The sequence below is a fragment of the Scomber japonicus genome, chromosome 8, assembly GCF_027409825.1.
Source record: "Scomber japonicus isolate fScoJap1 chromosome 8, fScoJap1.pri, whole genome shotgun sequence".
NCBI lineage: Eukaryota > Metazoa > Chordata > Actinopteri > Scombriformes > Scombridae > Scomber > Scomber japonicus.
This window is the reverse complement of record NC_070585.1, coordinates 32,861,799-32,885,436: the sequence shown is the minus strand read 5'-3', so window position 1 is coordinate 32,885,436 and position 23,638 is coordinate 32,861,799. Positions and strand designations below refer to the sequence as shown.

The 23,638-nt window shown below is 46.4% G+C and overlaps 71 non-coding genes across 71 annotated transcripts; all 71 read left to right on the top strand.

The window, feature by feature from the left end:
• The first annotated feature begins 8 nt into the window (after nt 1–8).
• Nucleotides 9–80, top strand: trnam-cau (transfer RNA methionine (anticodon CAU)). The gene has a single exon. It is a non-coding gene; the product is annotated as a tRNA-Met (tRNA).
• Nucleotides 81–296: 216 nt separating this feature from the next.
• Nucleotides 297–378, top strand: trnal-aag (transfer RNA leucine (anticodon AAG)). Its single transcript has one exon. It is a non-coding gene; the product is annotated as a tRNA-Leu (tRNA).
• A 209-nt stretch (nt 379–587) lies between these two features.
• Nucleotides 588–659, top strand: trnam-cau (transfer RNA methionine (anticodon CAU)). The gene has a single exon. It is a non-coding gene; the product is annotated as a tRNA-Met (tRNA).
• A 222-nt stretch (nt 660–881) lies between these two features.
• trnal-aag (transfer RNA leucine (anticodon AAG)) lies at nt 882–963 on the top strand. Its single transcript has one exon. It is a non-coding gene; the product is annotated as a tRNA-Leu (tRNA).
• Nucleotides 964–1,141: 178 nt separating this feature from the next.
• Nucleotides 1,142–1,213, top strand: trnam-cau (transfer RNA methionine (anticodon CAU)). Its single transcript has one exon. It is a non-coding gene; the product is annotated as a tRNA-Met (tRNA).
• A 205-nt stretch (nt 1,214–1,418) lies between these two features.
• Nucleotides 1,419–1,500, top strand: trnal-uag (transfer RNA leucine (anticodon UAG)). The gene has a single exon. It is a non-coding gene; the product is annotated as a tRNA-Leu (tRNA).
• Nucleotides 1,501–1,724: 224 nt separating this feature from the next.
• trnam-cau (transfer RNA methionine (anticodon CAU)) lies at nt 1,725–1,796 on the top strand. Its single transcript has one exon. It is a non-coding gene; the product is annotated as a tRNA-Met (tRNA).
• Nucleotides 1,797–2,012: 216 nt separating this feature from the next.
• Nucleotides 2,013–2,094, top strand: trnal-aag (transfer RNA leucine (anticodon AAG)). The gene has a single exon. It is a non-coding gene; the product is annotated as a tRNA-Leu (tRNA).
• Nucleotides 2,095–2,597: 503 nt separating this feature from the next.
• trnal-aag (transfer RNA leucine (anticodon AAG)) lies at nt 2,598–2,679 on the top strand. Its single transcript has one exon. It is a non-coding gene; the product is annotated as a tRNA-Leu (tRNA).
• A 463-nt stretch (nt 2,680–3,142) lies between these two features.
• Nucleotides 3,143–3,224, top strand: trnal-uag (transfer RNA leucine (anticodon UAG)). Its single transcript has one exon. It is a non-coding gene; the product is annotated as a tRNA-Leu (tRNA).
• Nucleotides 3,225–3,433: 209 nt separating this feature from the next.
• trnam-cau (transfer RNA methionine (anticodon CAU)) lies at nt 3,434–3,505 on the top strand. The gene has a single exon. It is a non-coding gene; the product is annotated as a tRNA-Met (tRNA).
• A 222-nt stretch (nt 3,506–3,727) lies between these two features.
• On the top strand, nt 3,728–3,809 carry trnal-aag (transfer RNA leucine (anticodon AAG)). The gene has a single exon. It is a non-coding gene; the product is annotated as a tRNA-Leu (tRNA).
• A 466-nt stretch (nt 3,810–4,275) lies between these two features.
• On the top strand, nt 4,276–4,357 carry trnal-aag (transfer RNA leucine (anticodon AAG)). Its single transcript has one exon. It is a non-coding gene; the product is annotated as a tRNA-Leu (tRNA).
• A 209-nt stretch (nt 4,358–4,566) lies between these two features.
• trnam-cau (transfer RNA methionine (anticodon CAU)) lies at nt 4,567–4,638 on the top strand. Its single transcript has one exon. It is a non-coding gene; the product is annotated as a tRNA-Met (tRNA).
• Nucleotides 4,639–4,860: 222 nt separating this feature from the next.
• trnal-aag (transfer RNA leucine (anticodon AAG)) lies at nt 4,861–4,942 on the top strand. Its single transcript has one exon. It is a non-coding gene; the product is annotated as a tRNA-Leu (tRNA).
• Nucleotides 4,943–5,120: 178 nt separating this feature from the next.
• trnam-cau (transfer RNA methionine (anticodon CAU)) lies at nt 5,121–5,192 on the top strand. Its single transcript has one exon. It is a non-coding gene; the product is annotated as a tRNA-Met (tRNA).
• Nucleotides 5,193–5,405: 213 nt separating this feature from the next.
• trnal-uag (transfer RNA leucine (anticodon UAG)) lies at nt 5,406–5,487 on the top strand. Its single transcript has one exon. It is a non-coding gene; the product is annotated as a tRNA-Leu (tRNA).
• Nucleotides 5,488–6,005: 518 nt separating this feature from the next.
• On the top strand, nt 6,006–6,087 carry trnal-aag (transfer RNA leucine (anticodon AAG)). The gene has a single exon. It is a non-coding gene; the product is annotated as a tRNA-Leu (tRNA).
• Nucleotides 6,088–6,265: 178 nt separating this feature from the next.
• On the top strand, nt 6,266–6,337 carry trnam-cau (transfer RNA methionine (anticodon CAU)). Its single transcript has one exon. It is a non-coding gene; the product is annotated as a tRNA-Met (tRNA).
• Nucleotides 6,338–6,550: 213 nt separating this feature from the next.
• Nucleotides 6,551–6,632, top strand: trnal-uag (transfer RNA leucine (anticodon UAG)). The gene has a single exon. It is a non-coding gene; the product is annotated as a tRNA-Leu (tRNA).
• Nucleotides 6,633–6,856: 224 nt separating this feature from the next.
• trnam-cau (transfer RNA methionine (anticodon CAU)) lies at nt 6,857–6,928 on the top strand. Its single transcript has one exon. It is a non-coding gene; the product is annotated as a tRNA-Met (tRNA).
• A 214-nt stretch (nt 6,929–7,142) lies between these two features.
• Nucleotides 7,143–7,224, top strand: trnal-aag (transfer RNA leucine (anticodon AAG)). Its single transcript has one exon. It is a non-coding gene; the product is annotated as a tRNA-Leu (tRNA).
• A 209-nt stretch (nt 7,225–7,433) lies between these two features.
• On the top strand, nt 7,434–7,505 carry trnam-cau (transfer RNA methionine (anticodon CAU)). The gene has a single exon. It is a non-coding gene; the product is annotated as a tRNA-Met (tRNA).
• Nucleotides 7,506–7,973: 468 nt separating this feature from the next.
• On the top strand, nt 7,974–8,045 carry trnam-cau (transfer RNA methionine (anticodon CAU)). The gene has a single exon. It is a non-coding gene; the product is annotated as a tRNA-Met (tRNA).
• Nucleotides 8,046–8,258: 213 nt separating this feature from the next.
• trnal-uag (transfer RNA leucine (anticodon UAG)) lies at nt 8,259–8,340 on the top strand. Its single transcript has one exon. It is a non-coding gene; the product is annotated as a tRNA-Leu (tRNA).
• A 224-nt stretch (nt 8,341–8,564) lies between these two features.
• On the top strand, nt 8,565–8,636 carry trnam-cau (transfer RNA methionine (anticodon CAU)). The gene has a single exon. It is a non-coding gene; the product is annotated as a tRNA-Met (tRNA).
• Nucleotides 8,637–8,852: 216 nt separating this feature from the next.
• Nucleotides 8,853–8,934, top strand: trnal-aag (transfer RNA leucine (anticodon AAG)). The gene has a single exon. It is a non-coding gene; the product is annotated as a tRNA-Leu (tRNA).
• A 209-nt stretch (nt 8,935–9,143) lies between these two features.
• trnam-cau (transfer RNA methionine (anticodon CAU)) lies at nt 9,144–9,215 on the top strand. The gene has a single exon. It is a non-coding gene; the product is annotated as a tRNA-Met (tRNA).
• Nucleotides 9,216–9,429: 214 nt separating this feature from the next.
• trnal-aag (transfer RNA leucine (anticodon AAG)) lies at nt 9,430–9,511 on the top strand. Its single transcript has one exon. It is a non-coding gene; the product is annotated as a tRNA-Leu (tRNA).
• A 209-nt stretch (nt 9,512–9,720) lies between these two features.
• trnam-cau (transfer RNA methionine (anticodon CAU)) lies at nt 9,721–9,792 on the top strand. The gene has a single exon. It is a non-coding gene; the product is annotated as a tRNA-Met (tRNA).
• A 222-nt stretch (nt 9,793–10,014) lies between these two features.
• Nucleotides 10,015–10,096, top strand: trnal-aag (transfer RNA leucine (anticodon AAG)). The gene has a single exon. It is a non-coding gene; the product is annotated as a tRNA-Leu (tRNA).
• A 178-nt stretch (nt 10,097–10,274) lies between these two features.
• Nucleotides 10,275–10,346, top strand: trnam-cau (transfer RNA methionine (anticodon CAU)). The gene has a single exon. It is a non-coding gene; the product is annotated as a tRNA-Met (tRNA).
• Nucleotides 10,347–10,559: 213 nt separating this feature from the next.
• Nucleotides 10,560–10,641, top strand: trnal-uag (transfer RNA leucine (anticodon UAG)). The gene has a single exon. It is a non-coding gene; the product is annotated as a tRNA-Leu (tRNA).
• A 224-nt stretch (nt 10,642–10,865) lies between these two features.
• Nucleotides 10,866–10,937, top strand: trnam-cau (transfer RNA methionine (anticodon CAU)). The gene has a single exon. It is a non-coding gene; the product is annotated as a tRNA-Met (tRNA).
• A 216-nt stretch (nt 10,938–11,153) lies between these two features.
• trnal-aag (transfer RNA leucine (anticodon AAG)) lies at nt 11,154–11,235 on the top strand. Its single transcript has one exon. It is a non-coding gene; the product is annotated as a tRNA-Leu (tRNA).
• A 209-nt stretch (nt 11,236–11,444) lies between these two features.
• On the top strand, nt 11,445–11,516 carry trnam-cau (transfer RNA methionine (anticodon CAU)). The gene has a single exon. It is a non-coding gene; the product is annotated as a tRNA-Met (tRNA).
• A 222-nt stretch (nt 11,517–11,738) lies between these two features.
• Nucleotides 11,739–11,820, top strand: trnal-aag (transfer RNA leucine (anticodon AAG)). The gene has a single exon. It is a non-coding gene; the product is annotated as a tRNA-Leu (tRNA).
• A 178-nt stretch (nt 11,821–11,998) lies between these two features.
• On the top strand, nt 11,999–12,070 carry trnam-cau (transfer RNA methionine (anticodon CAU)). The gene has a single exon. It is a non-coding gene; the product is annotated as a tRNA-Met (tRNA).
• Nucleotides 12,071–12,275: 205 nt separating this feature from the next.
• Nucleotides 12,276–12,357, top strand: trnal-uag (transfer RNA leucine (anticodon UAG)). The gene has a single exon. It is a non-coding gene; the product is annotated as a tRNA-Leu (tRNA).
• A 224-nt stretch (nt 12,358–12,581) lies between these two features.
• trnam-cau (transfer RNA methionine (anticodon CAU)) lies at nt 12,582–12,653 on the top strand. Its single transcript has one exon. It is a non-coding gene; the product is annotated as a tRNA-Met (tRNA).
• A 216-nt stretch (nt 12,654–12,869) lies between these two features.
• Nucleotides 12,870–12,951, top strand: trnal-aag (transfer RNA leucine (anticodon AAG)). Its single transcript has one exon. It is a non-coding gene; the product is annotated as a tRNA-Leu (tRNA).
• Nucleotides 12,952–13,160: 209 nt separating this feature from the next.
• On the top strand, nt 13,161–13,232 carry trnam-cau (transfer RNA methionine (anticodon CAU)). The gene has a single exon. It is a non-coding gene; the product is annotated as a tRNA-Met (tRNA).
• A 216-nt stretch (nt 13,233–13,448) lies between these two features.
• On the top strand, nt 13,449–13,530 carry trnal-aag (transfer RNA leucine (anticodon AAG)). The gene has a single exon. It is a non-coding gene; the product is annotated as a tRNA-Leu (tRNA).
• Nucleotides 13,531–14,033: 503 nt separating this feature from the next.
• trnal-aag (transfer RNA leucine (anticodon AAG)) lies at nt 14,034–14,115 on the top strand. Its single transcript has one exon. It is a non-coding gene; the product is annotated as a tRNA-Leu (tRNA).
• A 178-nt stretch (nt 14,116–14,293) lies between these two features.
• trnam-cau (transfer RNA methionine (anticodon CAU)) lies at nt 14,294–14,365 on the top strand. The gene has a single exon. It is a non-coding gene; the product is annotated as a tRNA-Met (tRNA).
• Nucleotides 14,366–14,570: 205 nt separating this feature from the next.
• trnal-uag (transfer RNA leucine (anticodon UAG)) lies at nt 14,571–14,652 on the top strand. The gene has a single exon. It is a non-coding gene; the product is annotated as a tRNA-Leu (tRNA).
• Nucleotides 14,653–14,876: 224 nt separating this feature from the next.
• Nucleotides 14,877–14,948, top strand: trnam-cau (transfer RNA methionine (anticodon CAU)). Its single transcript has one exon. It is a non-coding gene; the product is annotated as a tRNA-Met (tRNA).
• Nucleotides 14,949–15,164: 216 nt separating this feature from the next.
• trnal-aag (transfer RNA leucine (anticodon AAG)) lies at nt 15,165–15,246 on the top strand. Its single transcript has one exon. It is a non-coding gene; the product is annotated as a tRNA-Leu (tRNA).
• A 209-nt stretch (nt 15,247–15,455) lies between these two features.
• On the top strand, nt 15,456–15,527 carry trnam-cau (transfer RNA methionine (anticodon CAU)). The gene has a single exon. It is a non-coding gene; the product is annotated as a tRNA-Met (tRNA).
• A 222-nt stretch (nt 15,528–15,749) lies between these two features.
• On the top strand, nt 15,750–15,831 carry trnal-aag (transfer RNA leucine (anticodon AAG)). Its single transcript has one exon. It is a non-coding gene; the product is annotated as a tRNA-Leu (tRNA).
• A 178-nt stretch (nt 15,832–16,009) lies between these two features.
• trnam-cau (transfer RNA methionine (anticodon CAU)) lies at nt 16,010–16,081 on the top strand. The gene has a single exon. It is a non-coding gene; the product is annotated as a tRNA-Met (tRNA).
• Nucleotides 16,082–16,294: 213 nt separating this feature from the next.
• On the top strand, nt 16,295–16,376 carry trnal-uag (transfer RNA leucine (anticodon UAG)). The gene has a single exon. It is a non-coding gene; the product is annotated as a tRNA-Leu (tRNA).
• Nucleotides 16,377–16,886: 510 nt separating this feature from the next.
• Nucleotides 16,887–16,968, top strand: trnal-aag (transfer RNA leucine (anticodon AAG)). Its single transcript has one exon. It is a non-coding gene; the product is annotated as a tRNA-Leu (tRNA).
• A 209-nt stretch (nt 16,969–17,177) lies between these two features.
• Nucleotides 17,178–17,249, top strand: trnam-cau (transfer RNA methionine (anticodon CAU)). The gene has a single exon. It is a non-coding gene; the product is annotated as a tRNA-Met (tRNA).
• Nucleotides 17,250–17,717: 468 nt separating this feature from the next.
• On the top strand, nt 17,718–17,789 carry trnam-cau (transfer RNA methionine (anticodon CAU)). The gene has a single exon. It is a non-coding gene; the product is annotated as a tRNA-Met (tRNA).
• A 213-nt stretch (nt 17,790–18,002) lies between these two features.
• trnal-uag (transfer RNA leucine (anticodon UAG)) lies at nt 18,003–18,084 on the top strand. Its single transcript has one exon. It is a non-coding gene; the product is annotated as a tRNA-Leu (tRNA).
• A 512-nt stretch (nt 18,085–18,596) lies between these two features.
• trnal-aag (transfer RNA leucine (anticodon AAG)) lies at nt 18,597–18,678 on the top strand. Its single transcript has one exon. It is a non-coding gene; the product is annotated as a tRNA-Leu (tRNA).
• A 209-nt stretch (nt 18,679–18,887) lies between these two features.
• On the top strand, nt 18,888–18,959 carry trnam-cau (transfer RNA methionine (anticodon CAU)). The gene has a single exon. It is a non-coding gene; the product is annotated as a tRNA-Met (tRNA).
• Nucleotides 18,960–19,175: 216 nt separating this feature from the next.
• Nucleotides 19,176–19,257, top strand: trnal-aag (transfer RNA leucine (anticodon AAG)). The gene has a single exon. It is a non-coding gene; the product is annotated as a tRNA-Leu (tRNA).
• A 503-nt stretch (nt 19,258–19,760) lies between these two features.
• On the top strand, nt 19,761–19,842 carry trnal-aag (transfer RNA leucine (anticodon AAG)). The gene has a single exon. It is a non-coding gene; the product is annotated as a tRNA-Leu (tRNA).
• A 178-nt stretch (nt 19,843–20,020) lies between these two features.
• Nucleotides 20,021–20,092, top strand: trnam-cau (transfer RNA methionine (anticodon CAU)). Its single transcript has one exon. It is a non-coding gene; the product is annotated as a tRNA-Met (tRNA).
• Nucleotides 20,093–20,305: 213 nt separating this feature from the next.
• Nucleotides 20,306–20,387, top strand: trnal-uag (transfer RNA leucine (anticodon UAG)). The gene has a single exon. It is a non-coding gene; the product is annotated as a tRNA-Leu (tRNA).
• A 224-nt stretch (nt 20,388–20,611) lies between these two features.
• trnam-cau (transfer RNA methionine (anticodon CAU)) lies at nt 20,612–20,683 on the top strand. Its single transcript has one exon. It is a non-coding gene; the product is annotated as a tRNA-Met (tRNA).
• Nucleotides 20,684–20,899: 216 nt separating this feature from the next.
• trnal-uag (transfer RNA leucine (anticodon UAG)) lies at nt 20,900–20,981 on the top strand. Its single transcript has one exon. It is a non-coding gene; the product is annotated as a tRNA-Leu (tRNA).
• Nucleotides 20,982–21,493: 512 nt separating this feature from the next.
• Nucleotides 21,494–21,575, top strand: trnal-aag (transfer RNA leucine (anticodon AAG)). The gene has a single exon. It is a non-coding gene; the product is annotated as a tRNA-Leu (tRNA).
• Nucleotides 21,576–22,078: 503 nt separating this feature from the next.
• Nucleotides 22,079–22,160, top strand: trnal-aag (transfer RNA leucine (anticodon AAG)). Its single transcript has one exon. It is a non-coding gene; the product is annotated as a tRNA-Leu (tRNA).
• Nucleotides 22,161–22,338: 178 nt separating this feature from the next.
• trnam-cau (transfer RNA methionine (anticodon CAU)) lies at nt 22,339–22,410 on the top strand. Its single transcript has one exon. It is a non-coding gene; the product is annotated as a tRNA-Met (tRNA).
• A 213-nt stretch (nt 22,411–22,623) lies between these two features.
• trnal-uag (transfer RNA leucine (anticodon UAG)) lies at nt 22,624–22,705 on the top strand. Its single transcript has one exon. It is a non-coding gene; the product is annotated as a tRNA-Leu (tRNA).
• Nucleotides 22,706–22,929: 224 nt separating this feature from the next.
• Nucleotides 22,930–23,001, top strand: trnam-cau (transfer RNA methionine (anticodon CAU)). Its single transcript has one exon. It is a non-coding gene; the product is annotated as a tRNA-Met (tRNA).
• Nucleotides 23,002–23,217: 216 nt separating this feature from the next.
• Nucleotides 23,218–23,299, top strand: trnal-aag (transfer RNA leucine (anticodon AAG)). The gene has a single exon. It is a non-coding gene; the product is annotated as a tRNA-Leu (tRNA).
• A 209-nt stretch (nt 23,300–23,508) lies between these two features.
• Nucleotides 23,509–23,580, top strand: trnam-cau (transfer RNA methionine (anticodon CAU)). The gene has a single exon. It is a non-coding gene; the product is annotated as a tRNA-Met (tRNA).
• Nucleotides 23,581–23,638: the final 58 nt, after the last annotated feature.

Below are 23,638 nucleotides of genomic sequence, written 5' to 3'. Positions count from 1 at the left end.
TAACGGAAAGCAGAGTGGCGCAGCGGAAGCGTGCTGGGCCCATAACCCAGAGGTCGATGGATCGAAACCATCCTCTGCTAATTAATGCGTTGTTCAGGCCTTCTCTATGTGGTAAACTGTTACCAAGAGTTGCCCAGCAACATCCTCCAGTAATCAAAATGACCAGAGTTTTTGGTTTTCACCATTTGGAAAGACACCTGGGAAATTCTTGCTCTTCATATGTGACGTTCAATAATGTCGGATATCAGCACTGTGTCTTTTCGGTGTCGCTGCAGACAGTGATGGGCTGAGGTGGAGGTAGTGTGGCCGAGTGGTCTAAGGCGCTGGATTAAGGCTCCAGTCTCTCAGGAGGCGTGGGTTCAAATCCCACCACTGCCAAGATTAACTCCTGCAGCTTGGAGTTTCTAGCCCTAAACCGGGTATCAGAGTAAGAGGTCCCTCTCTGTCAGCCTTTATGGAGTGGAGGTTGTTATGACAAGCTATTGGATTTTGCAAGTCCACTCAATTTTGCCAAAATTTCAAAGGCATTTAAAGATAAGAAATTGGTGTGAAATCAGTGAAATACAGTTTTAAAGTCACTAACGGAAAGCAGAGTGGCGCAGCGGAAGCGTGCTGGGCCCATAACCCAGAGGTCGATGGATCGAAACCATCCTCTGCTAATTAATGCGTTGTTCAGGCCTTCTCTGTGTGGTAGACTGGTATCAAGAGTTGCCCAGCAACATCTTCCGCTGATTAAGAAGCCCATATCAGTGGTGGCCGAAGCCAAATATTTAGGAAGACCCCTGGAAAATTCTTGCTCTTCACATTGGACGTTCAATAATTTTGGATATCAGTTCTGTTTCTTTTCAGTGTCGCTACAGGCATGGATGGCTTGAAATGGAGGTAGTGTGGCCGAGCGGTCTAAGGCGCTGGATTAAGGCTCCAGTCTCTCAGGAGGCGTGGGTTCAAATCCCACCACTGCCACTTTGAGTTTCAAACTCTAAACTGGGTATCATAGCAGGAAGTTGTAAGTGATCCCTCTCTGTCAGCCATTACAGAGTGGAAGTCCACCCCTTTTGGCCGAAATTTCCAGACATTTAAAAATAAGAAATTGGTGTGAAATCAGTGAAATACACTTTTAAAATCACCATCACTAACGGAAAGCAGAGTGGCGCAGCGGAAGCGTGCTGGGCCCATAACCCAGAGGTCGATGGATCGAAACCATCCTCTGCTAATTAATGCGTTGTTCAGGCCTTCTCTATGTGGTAAACTGTTACCAAGAGTTGCCCAGCAACATGGTCCAAGGTGATTATTTTGGTTTTCACCATTTGGAAAGACACCTGGGTAATTCTTGCTTTTCATATGTGACGTTCAATGATGTTGGATATCAGCACTGTGTCTTTTCTGTGTCGCTACAGACAGTAATGGGTTGAAGTGGAGGTAGTGTGGCCGAGTGGTCTAAGGTGCTGGATTTAGGCTCCAGTCTCTCAGGAGGCGTGGGTTCAAATCCCACCACTGCCAAGCTTAGCTCCTGTAACTTGGGGTTTCTAGCCCTAAACTGGCTGTCGGAGCAGGAGGTTGTAAGAGAGCCCTCTCTGTCAGCATTTACATTGGGAGGTGGTCATGATAAGCTCCTGGGTTTTGCAAGTCCACTCAATTTTGCCAAAATTTCCCATCCATTTAAAAATAAGAAATTGGTGTGAAATCAGTGAAATACACTTTTAAAGTCACCATCACTAACGGGAAGCAGAGTGGCGCAGCGGAAGCGTGCTGGGCCCATAACCCAGAGGTCGATGGATCGAAACCATCCTCTGCTAATTAATGCATTGTTCAGGGCTTCTCTATGTGGTAGACTATTACCAAGAGTTGCCCAGCAACATCCTCCAGTAATCAAAATGGCCAGAGTTTTTGGTTTTCACCATTTGGAAAGACACCTGGGAAATTCTTGCTCTTCATATGTGACGTTCAATAATGTCGGATATCAGCACTGTGTCTTTTCGGTGTCGCTGCAGACAGTGATGGGCTGAGGTGGAGGTAGTGTGGCCGAGTGGTCTAAGGCGCTGGATTAAGGCTCCAGTCTCTCAGGAGGCGTGGGTTCAAATCCCACCACTGCCAAGATTAACTCCTGCAGCTTGGAGTTTCTAGCCCTAAACCGGGTATCAGAGTAAGAGGTCCCTCTCTGTCAGCCTTTATGGAGTGGAGGTTGTTATGACAAGCTATTGGATTTTGCAAGTCCACTCAATTTTGCCAAAATTTCAAAGGCATTTAAAGATAAGAAATTGGTGTGAAATCAGTGAAATACACTTTTAAAGTCACTAACGGAATGCAGAGTGGCGCAGCGGAAGCGTGCTGGGCCCATAACCCAGAGGTCGATGGATCGAAACCATCCTCTGCTAATTAATGCGTTGTTCAGGCCTTCTCTGTGTGGTAGACTGGTATCAAGAGTTGCCCAGCAACATCTTCCGCTGATTAAGAAGCCCATATCAGTGGTGGCCAAAGCCAAATATTTAGGAAGACCCCTGGAAAATTCTTGCTCTTCACATTAGACGTTCAATAATTTTGGATATCAGTTCTGTTTCTTTTCAGTGTCGCTACAGGCATGGATGGCTTGAAATGGAGGTAGTGTGGCCGAGCGGTCTAAGGCGCTGGATTAAGGCTCCAGTCTCTCAGGAGGCGTGGGTTCAAATCCCACCACTGCCACTTTGAGTTTCAAACTCTAAACTGGGTCTCATAGCAGGAAGTTGTAAGTGATCCCTCTCTGTCAGCCATTACAGAGTGGAAGTCCACCCCTCTTGGCCGAAATTTCCAGACATTTAAAAATAAGAAATTGGTGTGAAATCAGTGAAATACACTTTTAAAATCACCATCACTAACGGAAAGCAGAGTGGTGCAGCGGAAGCGTGCTGGGCCCATAACCCAGAGGTCGATGGATCGAAACCATCCTCTGCTAATTAATGCGTTGTTCAGGCCTTCTCTATGTGGTAAACTGTTACCAAGAGTTGCCCAGCAACATCCTCCAATGGTCCAAGGTGATTATTTTGGTTTTCACCATTTGGAAAGACACCTGGGTAATTCTTGCTTTTCATATGTGACGTTCAATGATGTTGGATATCAGCACTGTGTCTTTTCTGTGTCGCTACAGACAGTAATGGGTTGAAGTGGAGGTAGTGTGGCCGAGTGGTCTAAGGTGCTGGATTTAGGCTCCAGTCTCTCAGGAGGCGTGGGTTCAAATCCCACCACTGCCAAGCTTAGCTCCTGTAACTTGGAGTTTCTAGCCCTAAACCGGGTATCAGAGTAAGAGGTCCCTCTCTGTCAGCCTTTATGGAGTGGAGGTTGTTATGACAAGCTATTGGATTTTGCAAGTCCACTCAATTTTGCCAAAATTTCAAAGGCATTTAAAGATAAGAAATTGGTGTGAAATCAGTGAAATACAGTTTTAAAGTCACTAACGGAAAGCAGAGTGGCGCAGCGGAAGCGTGCTGGGCCCATAACCCAGAGGTCGATGGATCGAAACCATCCTCTGCTAATTAATGCCTTGTTCAGGCCTTCTCTGTATGGTAGACTGGTACCAAGAGTTGCCCAGCAACATCCTCCGCTGATTAAGAAGCCCATATCAGTGGTGGCCAAAGCCAAATATTTAGGAAGACCCCTGGAAAATTCTTGCTCTTCACATTGGACGTTCAATAATGTTGGATATCAGTTCTGTTTCTTTTCAGTGTCGCTACAGGCATGGATGGCTTGAAATGGAGGTAGTGTGGCCGAGTGGTCTAAGGCGCTGGATTAAGGCTCCAGTCTCTCAGGAGGCGTGGGTTCAAATCCCACCACTGCCACTTTGAGTTTCAAACTCTAAACTGGGTATCATAGCAGGAAGTTGTAAGTGATCCCTCTCTGTCAGCCATTACAGAGTGGAAGTCCACCCCTTTTGGCCGAAATTTCCAGACATTTAAAAATAAGAAATTGGTGTGAAATCAGTGAAATACACTTTTAAAATCACCATCACTAACGGAAAGCAGAGTGGCCCAGCGGAAGCGTGCTGGGCCCATAACCCAGAGGTCGATGGATCGAAACCATCCTCTGCTAATTAATGCGTTGTTCAGGCCTTCTCTATGTGGTAAACTGTTACCAAGAGTTGCCCAGCAACATCCTCCAGTAATCAAAATGGCCAGAGTTTTTGGTTTTCACCATTTGGAAAGACACCTGGGAAATTCTTGCTCTTCATATGTGACGTTCAATAATGTCGGATATCAGCACTGTGTCTTTTCGGTGTCGCTGCAGACAGTGATGGGCTGAGGTGGAGGTAGTGTGGCCGAGTGGTCTAAGGCGCTGGATTAAGGCTCCAGTCTCTCAGGAGGCGTGGGTTCAAATCCCACCACTGCCAAGATTAACTCCTGCAGCTTGGAGTTTCTAGCCCTAAACCAGGTATCAGAGTAAGAGGTCCCTCTCTGTCAGCCTTTATGGAGTGGAGGTTGTTATGACAAGCTATTGGATTTTGCAAGTCCACTCAATTTTGCCAAAATTTCAAAGGCATTTAAAGATAAGAAATTGGTGTGAAATCAGTGAAATACAGTTTTAAAGTCACTAACGGAAAGCAGAGTGGCGCAGCGGAAGCGTGCTGGGCCCATAACCCAGAGGTCGATGGATCGAAACCATCCTCTGCTAATTAATGCGTTGTTCAGGCCTTCTCTGTGTGGTAGACTGGTATCAAGAGTTGCCCAGCAACATCTTCCGCTGATTAAGAAGCCCATATCAGTGGTGGCCGAAGCCAAATATTTAGGAAGACCCCTGGAAAATTCTTGCTCTTCACATTGGACGTTCAATAATTTTGGATATCAGTTCTGTTTCTTTTCAGTGTCGCTACAGGCATGGATGGCTTGAAATGGAGGTAGTGTGGCCGAGCGGTCTAAGGCGCTGGATTAAGGCTCCAGTCTCTCAGGAGGCGTGGGTTCAAATCCCACCACTGCCACTTTGAGTTTCAAACACTAAACTGGGTATCATAGCAGGAAGTTGTAAGTGATCCCTCTCTGTCAGCCATTACAGAGTGGAAGTCCACCCCTTTTGGCCGAAATTTCCAGACATTTAAAAATAAGAAATTGGTGTGAAATCAGTGAAATACACTTTTAAAATCACCATCACTAACGGAAAGCAGAGTGGCGCAGCGGAAGCGTGCTGGGCCCATAACCCAGAGGTCGATGGATCGAAACCATCCTCTGCTAATTAATGCGTTGTTCAGGCCTTCTCTATGTGGTAAACTGTTACCAAGAGTTGCCCAGCAACATCCTCCAATGGTCCAAGGTGATTATTTTGGTTTTCACCATTTGGAAAGACACCTGGGTAATTCTTGCTTTTCATATGTGACGTTCAATGATGTTGGATATCAGCACTGTGTCTTTTCTGTGTCGCTACAGACAGTAATGGGTTGAAGTGGAGGTAGTGTGGCCGAGTGGTCTAAGGTGCTGGATTTAGGCTCCAGTCTCTCAGGAGGCGTGGGTTCAAATCCCGCCACTGCCAAGCTTAGCTCCTGTAACTTGGGTTTTCTAGCCCTAAACTGGCTGTCGGAGCAGGAGGTTGTAAGAGAGCCCTCTCTGTCAGCATTTACATTGGGAGGTGGTCATGATAAGCTCCTGGGTTTTGCAAGTCCACTCAATTTTGCCAAAATTTCCCATCCATTTAAAAATAAGAAATTGGTGTCAAATCAGTGAAATACACTTTTAAAGTCACCATCACTAACGGGAAGCAGAGTGGCGCAGCGGAAGCGTGCTGGGCCCATAACCCAGAGATCGATGGATCGAAACCATCCTCTGCTAATTAATGCGTTGTTCAGGCCTTCTCTGTGTGGTAGACTGGTACCAAGAGTTGCCCAGCAACATCCTCCGCTGATTAAGAAGCCCATATCAGTGGTGGCCGAAGCCAAATATTTAGGAAGACCCCTGGAAAATTCTTGCTCTTCACATTGGACGTTCAATAATGTTGGATATCAGTTCTGTTTCTTTTCAGTGTCGCTACAGGCATGGATGGCTTGAAATGGAGGTAGTGTGGCCGAGCGGTCTAAGGCGCTGGATTAAGGCTCCAGTCTCTCAGGAGGCGTGGGTTCAAATCCCACCACTGCCACTTTGAGTTTCAAACTCTAAACTGGGTATCATAGCAGGAAGTTTTAAGTGATCCCTCTCTGTCAGCCATTACAGAGTGGAAGTCCACCCCTTTTGGCCGAAATTTCCAGACATTTAAAAATAAGAAATTGGTGTGAAATCAGTGAAATACACTTTTAAAATCACCATCACTAACGGGAAGCAGAGTGGCGCAGCGGAAGCGTGCTGGGCCCATAACCCAGAGGTCGATGGATCGAAACCATCCTCTGCTAATTAATGCGTTGTTCAGGCCTTCTCTGTGTGGTAGACTATTACCAAGAGTTGCCCAGCAACATCCTCCAATGGTCCAAGGTGATTATTTTGGTTTTCACCATTTGGAAAGACACCTGGGTAATTCTTGCTTTTCATATGTGACGTTCAATGATGTTGGATATCAGCACTGTGTCTTTTCTGTGTCGCTACAGACAGTAATGGGTTGAAGTGGAGGTAGTGTGGCCGAGTGGTCTAAGGCGCTGGATGTAGGCTCCAGTCTCTCAGGAGGCGTGGGTTCAAATCCCACCACTGCCAAGCTTAGCTCCTGTAACTTGGAGTTTCTAGCCCTAAACTGGCTGTCGGAGCAGGAGGTTGTAAGAGAGCCCTCTCTGTCAGCATTTACATTGGGAGGTGGTCATGATAAGCTCCTGGGTTTTGCAAGTCCACTCAATTTTGCCAAAATTTCCCATCCATTTAAAAATAAGAAATTGGTGTGAAATCAGTGAAATACACTTTTAAAATCACCATCACTAACGGAAAGCAGAGTGGCGCAGCGGAAGCGTGCTGGGCCCATAACCCAGAGGTCGATGGATCGAAACCATCCTCTGCTAATTAATGCGTTGTTCAGGGCTTCTCTATGTGGTAAACTGTTACCAAGAGTTGCCCAGCAACATCCTCCAGTAATCAAAATGGCCAGAGTTTTTGGTTTTCATCATTTGGAAAGACACCTGGGAAATTCTTGCTCTTCATATGTGACGTTCAATAATGTCGGATATCAGCACTGTCTTTTCGGTGTCGCTGCAGACAGTGATGGGCTGAGGTGGAGGTAGTGTGGCCGAGTGGTCTAAGGCGCTGGATTAAGGCTCCAGTCTCTCAGGAGGCGTGGGTTCAAATCCCACCACTGCCAAGATTAACTCCTGCAGCTTGGAGTTTCTAGCCCTAAACCGGGTATCAGAGTAAGAGGTCCCTCTCTGTCAGCCTTTATGGAGTGGAGGTTGTTATGACAAGCTATTGGATTTTGCAAGTCCACTCAATTTTGCCAAAATTTCAAAGGCATTTAAAGATAAGAAATTGGTGTGAAATCAGTGAAATACACTTTTAAAGTCACTAACGGAAAGCAGAGTGGCGCAGCGGAAGCGTGCTGGGCCCATAACCCAGAGGTCGATGGATCGAAACCATCCTCTGCTAATTAATGCGTTGTTCAGGCCTTCTCTGTGTGGTAGACTGGTACCAAGAGTTGCCCAGCAACATCCTCCGCTGATTAAGAAGCCCATATCAGTGGTGGCCAAAGCCAAATATTTAGGAAGACCCCTGGAAAATTCTTGCTCTTCACATTGGACGTTCAATAATGTTGGATATCAGTTCTGTTTCTTTTCAGTGTCGCTACAGGCATGGATGGCTTGAAATGGAGGTAGTGTGGCCGAGCGGTCTAAGGCGCTGGATTAAGGCTCCAGTGGGTTCAAATCCCACCACTGCCACTTTGAGTTTCAAACTCTAAACTGGGTATCATAGCAGGAAGTTTTAAGTGATCCCTCTCTGTCAGCCATTACAGAGTGGAAGTCCACCCCTTTTGGCCGAAATTTCCAGACATTTAAAAATAAGAAATTGGTGTGAAATCAGTGAAATACACTTTTAAAATCACCATCACTAACGGGAAGCAGAGTGGCGCAGCGGAAGCGTGCTGGGCCCATAACCCAGAGGTCGATGGATCGAAACCATCCTCTGCTAATTAATGCGTTGTTCAGGCCTTCTCTGTGTGGTAGACTATTACCAAGAGTTGCCCAGCAACATCCTCCAATGGTCCAAGGTGATTATTTTGGTTTTCACCATTTGGAAAGACACCTGGGTAATTCTTGCTTTTCATATGTGACGTTCAATGATGTTGGATATCAGCACTGTGTCTTTTCTGTGTCGCTACAGACAGTAATGGGTTGAAGTGGAGGTAGTGTGGCCGAGTGGTCTAAGGCGCTGGATTTAGGCTCCAGTCTCTCAGGAGGCGTGGGTTCAAATCCCACCACTGCCAAGCTTAGCTCCTGTAACTTGGAGTTTCTAGCCCTAAACTGGCTGTCGGAGCAGGAGGTTGTAAGAGAGCCCTCTCTGTCAGCATTTACATTGGGAGGTGGTCATGATAAGCTCCTGGGTTTTGCAAGTCCACTCAATTTTGCCAAAATTTCCCATCCATTTAAAAATAAGAAATTGGTGTGAAATCAGTGAAATACACTTTTAAAATCACCATCACTAACGGAAAGCAGAGTGGCGCAGCGGAAGCGTGCTGGGCCCATAACCCAGAGGTCGATGGATCGAAACCATCCTCTGCTAATTAATGCGTTGTTCAGGCCTTCTCTATGTGGTAAACTGTTACCAAGAGTTGCCAAGCAACATCCTCCAGTAATCAAAATGACCAGAGTTTTTGGTTTTCACCATTTGGAAAGACACCTGGGAAATTCTTGCTCTTCATATGTGACGTTCAATAATGTCGGATATCAGCACTGTGTCTTTTCAATGTCGCTGCAGACAGTGATGGGCTGAGGTGGAGGTAGTGTGGCCGAGTGGTCTAAGGCGCTGGATTAAGGCTCCAGTCTCTCAGGAGGCGTGGGTTCAAATCCCACCACTGCCAAGATTAACTCCTGCAGCTTGGAGTTTCTAGCCCTAAACCGGGTATCAGAGTAAGAGGTCCCTCTCTGTCAGCCTTTATGGAGTGGAGGTTGTTATGACAAGCTATTGGATTTTGCAAGTCCACTCAATTTTGCCAAAATTTCAAAGGCATTTAAAGATAAGAAATTGGTGTGAAATCAGTGAAATACACTTTTGAAGTCACTAACGGAAAGCAGAGTGGCGCAGCGGAAGCGTGCTGGGCCCATAACCCAGAGGTCGATGGATCGAAACCATCCTCTGCTAATTAATGCGTTGTTCAGGCCTTCTCTGTGTGGTAGACTGGTACCAAGAGTTGCCCAGCAACATCCTCCAGTAATCAAAATGGCCAGAGTTTTTGGTTTTCATCATTTGGAAAGACACCTGGGAAATTCTTGCTCTTCATATGTGACGTTCAATAATGTCGGATATCAGCACTGTCTTTTGGGTGTCGCTGCAGACAGTGATGGGCTGAGGTGGAGGTAGTGTGGCCGAGTGGTCTAAGGCGCTGGATTAAGGCTCCAGTCTCTCAGGAGGCGTGGGTTCAAATCCCACCACTGCCAAGATTAACTCCTGCAGCTTGGAGTTTCTAGCCCTAAACCGGGTATCAGAGTAAGAGGTCCCTCTCTGTCAGCCTTTATGGAGTGGAGGTTGTTATGACAAGCTATTGGATTTTGCAAGTCCACTCAATTTTGCCAAAATTTCAAAGGCATTTAAAGATAAGAAATTGGTGTGAAATCAGTGAAATACACTTTTAAAGTCACTAACGGAAAGCAGAGTGGCGCAGCGGAAGCGTGCTGGGCCCATAACCCAGAGGTCGATGGATCGAAACCATCCTCTGCTAATTAATGCGTTGTTCAGGCCTTCTCTGTGTGGTAGACTGGTACCAAGAGTTGCCCAGCAACATCCTCCGCTGATTAAGAAGCCCATATCAGTGGTGGCCGAAGCCAAATATTTAGGAAGACCCCTGGAAAATTCTTGCTCTTCACATTGGACGTTCAATAATGTTGGATATCAGTTCTGTTTCTTTTCAGTGTCGCTACAGGCATGGATGGCTTGAAATGGAGGTAGTGTGGCCGAGCGGTCTAAGGCGCTGGATTAAGGCTCCAGTCTCTCAGGAGGCGTGGGTTCAAATCCCACCACTGCCACTTTGAGTTTCAAACTCTAAACTGGGTATCATAGCAGGAAGTTTTAAGTGATCCCTCTCTGTCAGCCATTACAGAGTGGAAGTCCACCCCTTTTGGCCGAAATTTCCAGACATTTAAAAATAAGAAATTGGTGTGAAATCAGTGAAATACACTTTTAAAATCACCATCACTAACGGGAAGCAGAGTGGCGCAGCGGAAGCGTGCTGGGCCCATAACCCAGAGGTCGATGGATCGAAACCATCCTCTGCTAATTAATGCGTTGTTCAGGCCTTCTCTGTGTGGTAGACTATTACCAAGAGTTGCCCAGCAACATCCTCCAATGGTCCAAGGTGATTATTTTGGTTTTCACCATTTGGAAAGACACCTGGGTAATTCTTGCTTTTCATATGTGACGTTCAATGATGTTGGATATCAGCACTGTGTCTTTTCTGTGTCGCTACAGACAGTAATGGGTTGAAGTGGAGGTAGTGTGGCCGAGTGGTCTAAGGCGCTGGATTTAGGCTCCAGTCTCTCAGGAGGCGTGGGTTCAAATCCCACCACTGCCAAGCTTAGCTCCTGTAACTTGGAGTTTCTAGCCCTAAACTGGCTGTCGGAGCAGGAGGTTGTAAGAGAGCCCTCTCTGTCAGCATTTACATTGGGAGGTGGTCATGATAAGCTCCTGGGTTTTGCAAGTCCACTCAATTTTGCCAAAATTTCCCATCCATTTAAAAATAAGAAATTGGTGTGAAATCAGTGAAATACACTTTTAAAATCACCATCACTAACGGAAAGCAGAGTGGCGCAGCGGAAGCGTGCTGGGCCCATAACCCAGAGGTCGATGGATCGAAACCATCCTCTGCTAATTAATGCGTTGTTCAGGCCTTCTCTATGTGGTAAACTGTTACCAAGAGTTGCCCAGCAACATCCTCCAGTAATCAAAATGACCAGAGTTTTTGGTTTTCACCATTTGGAAAGACACCTGGGAAATTCTTGCTCTTCATATGTGACGTTCAATAATGTCGGATATCAGCACTGTGTCTTTTCGGTGTCGCTGCAGACAGTGATGGGCTGAGGTGGAGGTAGTGTGGCCGAGTGGTCTAAGGCGCTGGATTAAGGCTCCAGTCTCTCAGGAGGCGTGGGTTCAAATCCCACCACTGCCAAGATTAACTCCTGCAGCTTGGAGTTTCTAGCCCTAAACCGGGTATCAGAGTAAGAGGTCCCTCTCTGTCAGCCTTTATGGAGTGGAGGTTGTTATGACAAGCTATTGGATTTTGCAAGTCCACTCAATTTTGCCAAAATTTCAAAGGCATTTAAAGATAAGAAATTGGTGTGAAATCAGTGAAATACAGTTTTAAAGTCACTAACGGAAAGCAGAGTGGCGCAGCGGAAGCGTGCTGGGCCCATAACCCAGAGGTCGATGGATCGAAACCATCCTCTGCTAATTAATGCGTTGTTCAGGCCTTCTCTGTGTGGTAGACTGGTATCAAGAGTTGCCCAGCAACATCTTCCGCTGATTAAGAAGCCCATATCAGTGGTGGCCGAAGCCAAATATTTAGGAAGACCCCTGGAAAATTCTTGCTCTTCACATTGGACGTTCAATAATTTTGGATATCAGTTCTGTTTCTTTTCAGTGTCGCTACAGGCATGGATGGCTTGAAATGGAGGTAGTGTGGCCGAGCGGTCTAAGGCGCTGGATTAAGGCTCCAGTCTCTCAGGAGGCGTGGGTTCAAATCCCACCACTGCCACTTTGAGTTTCAAACTCTAAACTGGGTATCATAGCAGGAAGTTGTAAGTGATCCCTCTCTGTCAGCCATTACAGAGTGGAAGTCCACCCCTTTTGGCCGAAATTTCCAGACATTTAAAAATAAGAAATTGGTGTGAAATCAGTGAAATACACTTTTAAAATCACCATCACTAACGGAAAGCAGAGTGGCGCAGCGGAAGCGTGCTGGGCCCATAACCCAGAGGTCGATGGATCGAAACCATCCTCTGCTAATTAATGCGTTGTTCAGGCCTTCTCTATGTGGTAAACTGTTACCAAGAGTTGCCCAGCAACATGGTCCAAGGTGATTATTTTGGTTTTCACCATTTGGAAAGACACCTGGGTAATTCTTGCTTTTCATATGTGACGTTCAATGATGTTGGATATCAGCACTGTGTCTTTTCTGTGTCGCTACAGACAGTAATGGGTTGAAGTGGAGGTAGTGTGGCCGAGTGGTCTAAGGTGCTGGATTTAGGCTCCAGTCTCTCAGGAGGCGTGGGTTCAAATCCCACCACTGCCAAGCTTAGCTCCTGTAACTTGGGGTTTCTAGCCCTAAACTGGCTGTCGGAGCAGGAGGTTGTAAGAGAGCCCTCTCTGTCAGCATTTACATTGGGAGGTGGTCATGATAAGCTCCTGGGTTTTGCAAGTCCACTCAATTTTGCCAAAATTTCCCATCCATTTAAAAATAAGAAATTGGTGTCAAATCAGTGAAATACACTTTTAAAGTCACCATCACTAACGGGAAGCAGAGTGGCGCAGCGGAAGCGTGCTGGGCCCATAACCCAGAGGTCGATGGATCGAAACCATCCTCTGCTAATTAATGCGTTGTTCAGGCCTTCTCTATGTGGTAAACTGTTACCAAGAGTTGCCCAGCAACATCCTCCAGTAATCAAAATGGCCAGAGTTTTTGGTTTTCACCATTTGGAAAGACACCTGGGAAATTCTTGCTCTTCATATGTGACGTTCAATAATGTCGGATATCAGCACTGTGTCTTTTCGGTGTCGCTGCAGACAGTGATGGGCTGAGGTGGAGGTAGTGTGGCCGAGTGGTCTAAGGCGCTGGATTAAGGCTCCAGTCTCTCAGGAGGCGTGGGTTCAAATCCCACCACTGCCAAGATTAACTCCTGCAGCTTGGAGTTTCTAGCCCTAAACCGGGTATCAGAGTAAGAGGTCCCTCTCTGTCAGCCTTTATGGAGTGGAGGTTGTTATGACAAGCTATTGGATTTTGCAAGTCCACTCAATTTTGCCAAAATTTCAAAGGCATTTAAAGATAAGAAATTGGTGTGAAATCAGTGAAATACACTTTTAAAGTCACTAACGGAAAGCAGAGTGGCGCAGCGGAAGCGTGCTGGGCCCATAACCCAGAGGTCGATGGATCGAAACCATCCTCTGCTAATTAATGCGTTGTTCAGGCCTTCTCTATGTGGTAAACTGTTACCAAGAGTTGCCCAGCAACATCCTCCAGTAATCAAAATGACCAGAGTTTTTGGTTTTCACCATTTGGAAAGACACCTGGGAAATTCTTGCTCTTCATATGTGACGTTCAATAATGTCGGATATCAGCACTGTGTCTTTTCGGTGTCGCTGCAGACAGTGATGGGCTGAGGTGGAGGTAGTGTGGCCGAGTGGTCTAAGGCGCTGGATTAAGGCTCCAGTCTCTCAGGAGGCGTGGGTTCAAATCCCACCACTGCCAAGATTAACTCCTGCAGCTTGGAGTTTCTAGCCCTAAACCGGGTATCAGAGTAAGAGGTCCCTCTCTGTCAGCCTTTATGGAGTGGAGGTTGTTATGACAAGCTATTGGATTTTGCAAGTCCACTCAATTTTGCCAAAATTTCAAAGGCATTTAAAGATAAGAAATTGGTGTGAAATCAGTGAAATACAGTTTTAAAGTCACTAACGGAAAGCAGAGTGGCGCAGCGGAAGCGTGCTGGGCCCATAACCCAGAGGTCGATGGATTGAAACCATCCTCTGCTAATTAATGCGTTGTTCAGGCCTTCTCTGTGTGGTAGACTGGTATCAAGAGTTGCCCAGCAACATCTTCCGCTGATTAAGAAGCCCATATAAGTGGTGGCCGAAGCCAAATATTTAGGAAGACCCCTGGAAAATTCTTGCTCTTCACATTGGACGTTCAATAATTTTGGATATCAGTTCTGTTTCTTTTCAGTGTCGCTACAGGCATGGATGGCTTGAAATGGAGGTAGTGTGGCCGAGCGGTCTAAGGCGCTGGATTAAGGCTCCAGTCTCTCAGGAGGCGTGGGTTCAAATCCCACCACTGCCACTTTGAGTTTCAAACTCTAAACTGGGTATCATAGCAGGAAGTTGTAAGTGATCCCTCTCTGTCAGCCATTACAGAGTGGAAGTCCACCCCTTTTGGCCGAAATTTCCAGACATTTAAAAATAAGAAATTGGTGTGAAATCAGTGAAATACACTTTTAAAATCACCATCACTAACGGAAAGCAGAGTGGCGCAGCGGAAGCGTGCTGGGCCCATAACCCAGAGGTCGATGGATCGAAACCATCCTCTGCTAATTAATGCGTTGTTCAGGCCTTCTCTATGTGGTAAACTGTTACCAAGAGTTGCCCAGCAACATGGTCCAAGGTGATTATTTTGGTTTTCACCATTTGGAAAGACACCTGGGTAATTCTTGCTTTTCATATGTGACGTTCAATGATGTTGGATATCAGCACTGTGTCTTTTCTGTGTCGCTACAGACAGTAATGGGTTGAAGTGGAGGTAGTGTGGCCGAGTGGTCTAAGGTGCTGGATTTAGGCTCCAGTCTCTCAGGAGGCGTGGGTTCAAATCCCACCACTGCCAAGCTTAGCTCCTGTAACTTGGGGTTTCTAGCCCTAAACTGGCTGTCGGAGCAGGAGGTTGTAAGAGAGCCCTCTCTGTCAGCATTTACATTGGGAGGTGGTCATGATAAGCTCCTGGGTTTTGCAAGTCCACTCAATTTTGCCAAAATTTCCCATCCATTTAAAAATAAGAAATTGGTGTCAAATCAGTGAAATACACTTTTAAAGTCACCATCACTAACGGGAAGCAGAGTGGCGCAGCGGAAGCGTGCTGGGCCCATAACCCAGAGGTCGATGGATCGAAACCATCCTCTGCTAATTAATGCGTTGTTCAGGCCTTCTCTATGTGGTAAACTGTTACCAAGAGTTGCCCAGCAACATCCTCCAGTAATCAAAATGGCCAGAGTTTTTGGTTTTCACCATTTGGAAAGACACCTGGGAAATTCTTGCTCTTCATATGTGACGTTCAATAATGTCGGATATCAGCACTGTGTCTTTTCGGTGTCGCTGCAGACAGTGATGGGCTGAGGTGGAGGTAGTGTGGCCGAGTGGTCTAAGGCGCTGGATTAAGGCTCCAGTCTCTCAGGAGGCGTGGGTTCAAATCCCACCACTGCCAAGATTAACTCCTGCAGCTTGGAGTTTCTAGCCCTAAACCGGGTATCAGAGTAAGAGGTCCCACTCTGTCAGCCTTTATGGAGTGGAGGTTGTTATGACAAGCTATTGGATTTTGCAAGTCCACTCAATTTTGCCAAAATTTCAAAGGCATTTAAAGATAAGAAATTGGTGTGAAATCAGTGAAATACACTTTTAAAGTCACTAACGGAAAGCAGAGTGGCGCAGCGGAAGCGTGCTGGGCCCATAACCCAGAGGTCGATGGATCGAAACCATCCTCTGCTAATTAATGCGTTGTTCAGGCCTTCTCTGTGTGGTAGACTGGTACCAAGAGTTGCCCAGCAACATCCTCCGCTGATTAAGAAGCCCATATCAGTGGTGGCCAAAGCCAAATATTTAGGAAGACCCCTGGAAAATTCTTGCTCTTCACATTGGACGTTCAATAATGTTGGATATCAGTTCTGTTTCTTTTCAGTGTCGCTACAGGCATGGATGGCTTGAAATGGAGGTAGTGTGGCCGAGCGGTCTAAGGCGCTGGATTAAGGCTCCAGTCTCTCAGGAGGCGTGGGTTCAAATCCCACCACTGCCACTTTGAGTTTCAAACTCTAAACTGGGTATCATAGCAGGAAGTTTTAAGTGATCCCTCTCTGTCAGCCATTACAGAGTGGAAGTCCACCCCTTTTGGCCGAAATTTCCAGACATTTAAAAATAAGAAATTGGTGTGAAATCAGTGAAATACACTTTTAAAATCACCATCACTAACGGGAAGCAGAGTGGCGCAGCGGAAGCGTGCTGGGCCCATAACCCAGAGGTCGATGGATCGAAACCATCCTCTGCTAATTAATGCGTTGTTCAGGCCTTCTCTGTGTGGTAGACTATTACCAAGAGTTGCCCAGCAACATCCTCCAATGGTCCAAGGTGATTATTTTGGTTTTCACCATTTGGAAAGACACCTGGGTAATTCTTGCTTTTCATATGTGACGTTCAATGATGTTGGATATCAGCACTGTGTCTTTTCTGTGTCGCTACAGACAGTAATGGGTTGAAGTGGAGGTAGTGTGGCCGAGTGGTCTAAGGCGCTGGATTTAGGCTCCAGTCTCTCAGGAGGCGTGGGTTCAAATCCCACCACTGCCAAGCTTAGCTCCTGTAACTTGGAGTTTCTAGCCCTAAACTGGCTGTCGGAGCAGGAGGTTGTAAGAGAGCCCTCTCTGTCAGCATTTACATTGGGAGGTGGTCATGATAAGCTCCTGGGTTTTGCAAGTCCACTCAATTTTGCCAAAATTTCCCATCCATTTAAAAATAAGAAATTGGTGTGAAATCAGTGAAATACACTTTTAAAATCACCATCACTAACGGAAAGCAGAGTGGCGCAGCGGAAGCGTGCTGGGCCCATAACCCAGAGGTCGATGAATCGAAACCATCCTCTGCTAATTAATGCGTTGTTCAAGGCTTCTCTATGTGGTAAACTGTTACCAAGAGTTGCCCAGCAACATCCTCCAGTAATCAAAATGGCCAGAGTTTTTGGTTTTCATCATTTGGAAAGACACCTGGGAAATTCTTGCTCTTCATATGTGACGTTCAATAATGTCGGATATCAGCACTGTCTTTTCGGTGTCGCTGCAGACAGTGATGGGCTGAGGTGGAGGTAGTGTGGCCGAGTGGTCTAAGGCGCTGGATTAAGGCTCCAGTCTCTCAGGAGGCGTGGGTTCAAATCCCACCACTGCCAAGATTAACTCCTGCAGCTTGGAGTTTCTAGCCCTAAACCGGGTATCAGAGTAAGAGGTCCCTCTCTGTCAGCCTTTATGGAGTGGAGGTTGTTATGACAAGCTATTGGATTTTGCAAGTCCACTCAATTTTGCCAAAATTTCAAAGGCATTTAAAGATAAGAAATTGGTGTGAAATCAGTGAAATACACTTTTAAAGTCACTAACGGAAAGCAGAGTGGCGCAGCGGAAGCGTGCTGGGCCCATAACCCAGAGGTCGATGGATCGAAACCATCCTCTGCTAATTAATGCGTTGTTCAGGCCTTCTCTGTGTGGTAGACTGGTACCAAGAGTTGCCCAGCAACATCCTCCGCTGATTAAGAAGCCCATATCAGTGGTGGCCAAAGCCAAATATTTAGGAAGACCCCTGGAAAATTCTTGCTCTTCACATTGGACGTTCAATAATGTTGGATATCAGTTCTGTTTCTTTTCAGTGTCGCTACAGGCATGGATGGCTTGAAATGGAGGTAGTGTGGCCGAGCGGTCTAAGGCGCTGGATTAAGGCTCCAGTGGGTTCAAATCCCACCACTGCCACTTTGAGTTTCAAACTCTAAACTGGGTATCATAGCAGGAAGTTTTAAGTGATCCCTCTCTGTCAGCCATTACAGAGTGGAAGTCCACCCCTTTTGGCCGAAATTTCCAGACATTTAAAAATAAGAAATTGGTGTGAAATCAGTGAAATACACTTTTAAAATCACCATCACTAACGGGAAGCAGAGTGGCGCAGCGGAAGCGTGCTGGGCCCATAACCCAGAGGTCGATGGATCGAAACCATCCTCTGCTAATTAATGCGTTGTTCAGGCCTTCTCTGTGTGGTAGACTATTACCAAGAGTTGCCCAGCAACATCCTCCAATGGTCCAAGGTGATTATTTTGGTTTTCACCATTTGGAAAGACACCTGGGTAATTCTTGCTTTTCATATGTGACGTTCAATGATGTTGGATATCAGCACTGTGTCTTTTCTGTGTCGCTACAGACAGTAATGGGTTGAAGTGGAGGTAGTGTGGCCGAGTGGTCTAAGGCGCTGGATTTAGGCTCCAGTCTCTCAGGAGGCGTGGGTTCAAATCCCACCACTGCCAAGCTTAGCTCCTGTAACTTGGAGTTTCTAGCCCTAAACTGGCTGTCGGAGCAGGAGGTTGTAAGAGAGCCCTCTCTGTCAGCATTTACATTGGGAGGTGGTCATGATAAGCTCCTGGGTTTTGCAAGTCCACTCAATTTTGCCAAAATTTCCCATCCATTTAAAAATAAGAAATTGGTGTGAAATCAGTGAAATACACTTTTAAAATCACCATCACCAACGGAAAGTAGAGTGGCGCAGCGGAAGCGTGCTGGGCCCATAACCCAGAGGTCGATGGATCGAAACCATCCTCTGCTAATTAATGCGTTGTTCAGGCCTTCTCTATGTGGTAAACTGTTACCAAGAGTTGCCCAGCAACATCCTCCAGTAATCAAAATGGCCAGAGTTTTTGGTTTTCACCATTTGGAAAGACACCTGGGAAATTCTTGCTCTTCATATGTGACGTTCAATAATGTCGGATATCAGCACTGTGTCTTTTCGGTGTCGCTGCAGACAGTGATGGGCTGAGGTGGAGGTAGTGTGGCCGAGTGGTCTAAGGCGCTGGATTAAGGCTCCAGTCTCTCAGGAGGCGTGGGTTCAAATCCCACCACTGCCAAGATTAACTCCTGCAGCTTGGAGTTTCTAGCCCTAAACCGGGTATCAGAGTAAGAGGTCCCTCTCTGTCAGCCTTTATGGAGTGGAGGTTGTTATGACAAGCTATTGGATTTTGCAAGTCCACTCAATTTTGCCAAAATTTCAAAGGCATTTAAAGATAAGAAATTGGTGTGAAATCAGTGAAATACACTTTTAAAGTCACTAACGGAAAGCAGAGTGGCGCAGCGGAAGCGTGCTGGGCCCATAACCCAGAGGTCGATGGATCGAAACCATCCTCTGCTAATTAATGCGTTGTTCAGGCCTTCTCTGTGTGGTAGACTGGTACCAAGAGTTGCCCAGCAACATCCTCCAGTAATCAAAATGACCAGAGTTTTTGGTTTTCACCATTTGGAAAGACACCTGGGAAATTCTTGCTCTTCATATGTGACGTTCAATAATGTCGGATATCAGCACTGTGTCTTTTCAATGTCGCTGCAGACAGTGTTGGGCTGAGGTGGAGGTAGTGTGGCCGAGTGGTCTAAGGCGCTGGATTAAGGCTCCAGTCTCTCAGGAGGCGTGGGTTCAAATCCCACCACTGCCAAGATTAACTCCTGCAGCTTGGAGTTTCTAGCCCTAAACCGGGTATCAGAGTAAGAGGTCCCTCTCTGCCAGCCTTTATGGAGTGGAGGTTGTTATGACAAGCTATTGGATTTTGCAAGTCCACTCAATTTTGCCAAAATTTCAAAGGCATTTAAAGATAAGAAATTGGTGTGAAATCAGTGAAATACACTTTTAAAGTCACTAACTGAAAGCGGAGTGGCGCAGCGGAAGCGTGCTGGGCCCATAACCCAGAGGTCGATGGATCGAAACCATCCTCTGCTAATTAATGCGTTGTTCAGGCCTTCTCTGTGTGGTAGACTGGTACCAAGAGTTGCCCAGCAACATCCTCCGCTGATTAAGAAGCCCATATCAGTGGTGGCCAAAGCCAAATATTTAGGAAGACCCCTGGAAAATTCTTGCTCTTCACATTGGACGTTCAATAATGTTGGATATCAGTTCTGTTTCTTTTCAGTGTCGCTACAGGCATGGATGGCTTGAAATGGAGGTAGTGTGGCCGAGCGGTCTAAGGCGCTGGATTAAGGCTCCAGTCTCTCAGGAGGCGTGGGTTCAAATCCCACCACTGCCACTTTGAGTTTCAAACTCTAAACTGGGTATCATAGCAGGAAGTTTTAAGTGATCCCTCTCTGTCAGCCATTACAGAGTGGAAGTCCACCCCTTTTGGCCGAAATTTCCAGACATTTAAAAATAAGAAATTGGTGTGAAATCAGTGAAATACACTTTTAAAATCACCATCACTAACGGGAAGCAGAGTGGCGCAGCGGAAGCGTGCTGGGCCCATAACCCAGAGGTCGATGGATCGAAACCATCCTCTGCTAATTAATGCGTTGTTCAGGCCTTCTCTGTGTGGTAGACTATTACCAAGAGTTGCCCAGCAACATCCTCCAATGGTCCAAGGTGATTATTTTGGTTTTCACCATTTGGAAAGACACCTGGGTAATTCTTGCTTTTCATATGTGACGTTCAATGATGTTGGATATCAGCACTGTGTCTTTTCTGTGTCGCTACAGACAGTAATGGGTTGAAGTGGAGGTAGTGTGGCCGAGTGGTCTAAGGCGCTGGATTTAGGCTCCAGTCTCTCAGGAGGCGTGGGTTCAAATCCCACCACTGCCAAGCTTAGCTCCTGTAACTTGGAGTTTCTAGCCCTAAACTGGCTGTCGGAGCAGGAGGTTGTAAGAGAGCCCTCTCTGTCAGCATGTACATTGGGAGGTGGTCATGATAAGCTCCTGGGTTTTGCAAGTCCACTCAATTTTGCCAAAATTTCCCATCCATTTAAAAATAAGAAATTGGTGTGAAATCAGTGAAATACACTTTTAAAATCACCATCACTAATGGAAAGCAGAGTGGCGCAGCGGAAGCGTGCTGGGCCCATAACCCAGAGGTCGATGGATCGAAACCATCCTCTGCTAATTAATGCGTTGTTCAGGCCTTCTCTATGTGGTAAACTGTTACCAAGAGTTGCCCAGCAACATCCTCCAGTAATCAAAATGGCCAGAGTTTTTGGTTTTCACCATTTGGAAAGACACCTGGGTAATTCTTGCTTTTCATATGTGACGTTCAATGATGTTGGATATCAGCACTGTGTCTTTTCTGTGTCGCTACAGACAGTAATGGGTTGAAGTGGAGGTAGTGTGGCCGAGTGGTCTAAGGCGCTGGATTTAGGCTCCAGTCTCTCAGGAGGCGTGGGTTCAAATCCCACCACTGCCAAGCTTAGCTCCTGTAACTTGGAGTTTCTAGCCCTAAACTGGCTGTCGGAGCAGGAGGTTGTAAGAGAGCCCTCTCTGTCAGCATTTACATTGGGAGGTGGTCATGATAAGCTCCTGGGTTTTGCAAGTCCACTCAATTTTGCCAAAATTTCCCATCCATTTAAAAATAAGAAATTGGTGTGAAATCAGTGAAATACAGTTTTAAAGTCACCCTCATTTACGGGAAGCAGAGTGGCGCAGCGGAAGCGTGCTGGGCCCATAACCCAGAGGTCGATGGATTGAAACCATCCTCTGCTAATTAATGCATTGTTCAGGGCTTCTCTATGTGGTAGACTATTACCAAGAGTTGCCCAGCAACATCCTCCAGTAATCAAAATGGCCAGAGTTTTTGGTTTTCACCATTTGGAAAGACACCTGGGAAATTCTTGCTCTTCATATGTGACGTTCAATAATGTCGGATATCAGCACTGTGTCTTTTCGGTGTCGCTGCAGACAGTGATGGGCTGAGGTGGAGGTAGTGTGGCCGAGTGGTCTAAGGCGCTGGATTAAGGCTCCAGTCTCTCAGGAGGCGTGGGTTCAAATCCCACCACTGCCAAGATTAACTCCTGCAACTTGGAGTTTCTAGCCCTAAACCGGGTATCAGAGTAAGAGGTCCCTCTCTGTCAGCCTTTATGGAGTGGAGGTTGTTATGACAAGCTATTGGATTTTGCAAGTCCACTCAATTTTGCCAAAATTTCAAAGGCATTTAAAGATAAGAAATTGGTGTGAAATCAGTGAAATACACTTTTAAAGTCACTAACGGAAAGCAGAGTGGCGCAAAGGAAGCGTGCTGGGCCCATAACCCAGAGGTCGATGGATCGAAACCATCCTCTGCTAATTAATGCGTTGTTCAGGCCTTCTCTGTGTGGTAGACTGGTACCAAGAGTTGCCCAGCAACATCCTCCGCTGATTAAGAAGCCCATATCAGTGGTGGCCAAAGCCAAATATTTAGGAAGACCCCTGGAAAATTCTTGCTCTTCACATTGGACGTTCAATAATGTTGGATATCAGTTCTGTTTCTTTTCAGTGTCGCTACAGGCATGGATGGCTTGAAATGGAGGTAGTGTGGCCGAGCGGTCTAAGGCGCTGGATTAAGGCTCCAGTCTCTCAGGAGGCGTGGGTTCAAATCCCACCACTGCCACTTTGAGTTTCAAACTCTAAACTGGGTATCATAGCAGGAAGTTTTAAGTGATCCCTCTCTGTCAGCCATTACAGAGTGGAAGTCCACCCCTTTTGGCCGAAATTTCCAGACATTTAAAAATAAGAAATTGGTGTGAAATCAGTGAAATACACTTTTAAAATCACCATCACTAACGGGAAGCAGAGTGGCGCAGCGGAAGCGTGCTGGGCCCATAACCCAGAGGTCGATGGATCGAAACCATCCTCTGCTAATTAATGCGTTGTTCAGGCCTTCTCTGTGTGGTAGACTATTACCAAGAGTTGCCCAGCAACATCCTCCAATGGTCCAAGGTGATTATTTTGGTTTTCACCATTTGGAAAGACACCTGGGTAATTCTTGCTTTTCATATGTGACGTTCAATGATGTTGGATATCAGCACTGTGTCTTTTCTGTGTCGCTACAGACAGTAATGGGTTGAAGTGGAGGTAGTGTGGCCGAGTGGTCTAAGGCGCTGGATTTAGGCTCCAGTCTCTCAGGAGGCGTGGGTTCAAATCCCACCACTGCCAAGCTTAGCTCCTGTAACTTGGAGTTTCTAGCCCTAAACTGGCTGTCGGAGCAGGAGGTTGTAAGAGAGCCCTCTCTGTCAGCATTTACATTGGGAGGTGGTCATGATAAGCTCCTGGGTTTTGCAAGTCCACTCAATTTTGCCAAAATTTCCCATCCATTTAAAAATAAGAAATTGGTGTGAAATCAGTGAAATACACTTTTAAAATCACCATCACTAACGGAAAGCAGAGTGGCGCAGCGGAAGCGTGCTGGGCCCATAACCCAGAGGTCGATGGATCGAAACCATCCTCTGCTAATTAATGCGTTGTTCAGGCCTTCTCTATGTGGTAAACTGTTACCAAGAGTTGCCCAGCAACATCCTCCAGTAATCAAAATGGCCAGAGTTTTTGGTTTTCACCATTTGGAAAGACACCTGGGAAATTCTTGCTCTTCATATGTGACGTTCAATAATGTCGGATATCAGCACTGTGTCTTTTCGGTGTCGCTGCAGACAGTGATGGGCTGAGGTGGAGGTAGTGTGGCCGAGTGGTCTAAGGCGCTGGATTAAGGCTCCAGTCTCTCAGGAGGCGTGGGTTCAAATCCCACCACTGCCAAGATTAACTCCTGCAGCTTGGAGTTTCTAGCCCTAAACCGGGTATCAGAGTAAGAGGTCCCTCTCTGTCAGCCTTTATGGAGTGGAGGTTGTTATGACAAGCTATTGGATTTTGCAAGTCCACTCAATTTTGCCAAAATTTCAAAGGCATTTAAAGATAAGAAATTGGTGTGAAATCAGTGAAATACACTTTTAAAGTCACTAACGGAAAGCAGAGTGGCGCAGCGGAAGCGTGCTGGGCCCATAACCCAGAGGTCGATGGATCGAAACCATCCTCTGCTAATTAATGCGTTGTTCAGGCCTTCTCTGTGTGGTAGACTGGTACCAAGAGTTGCCCAGC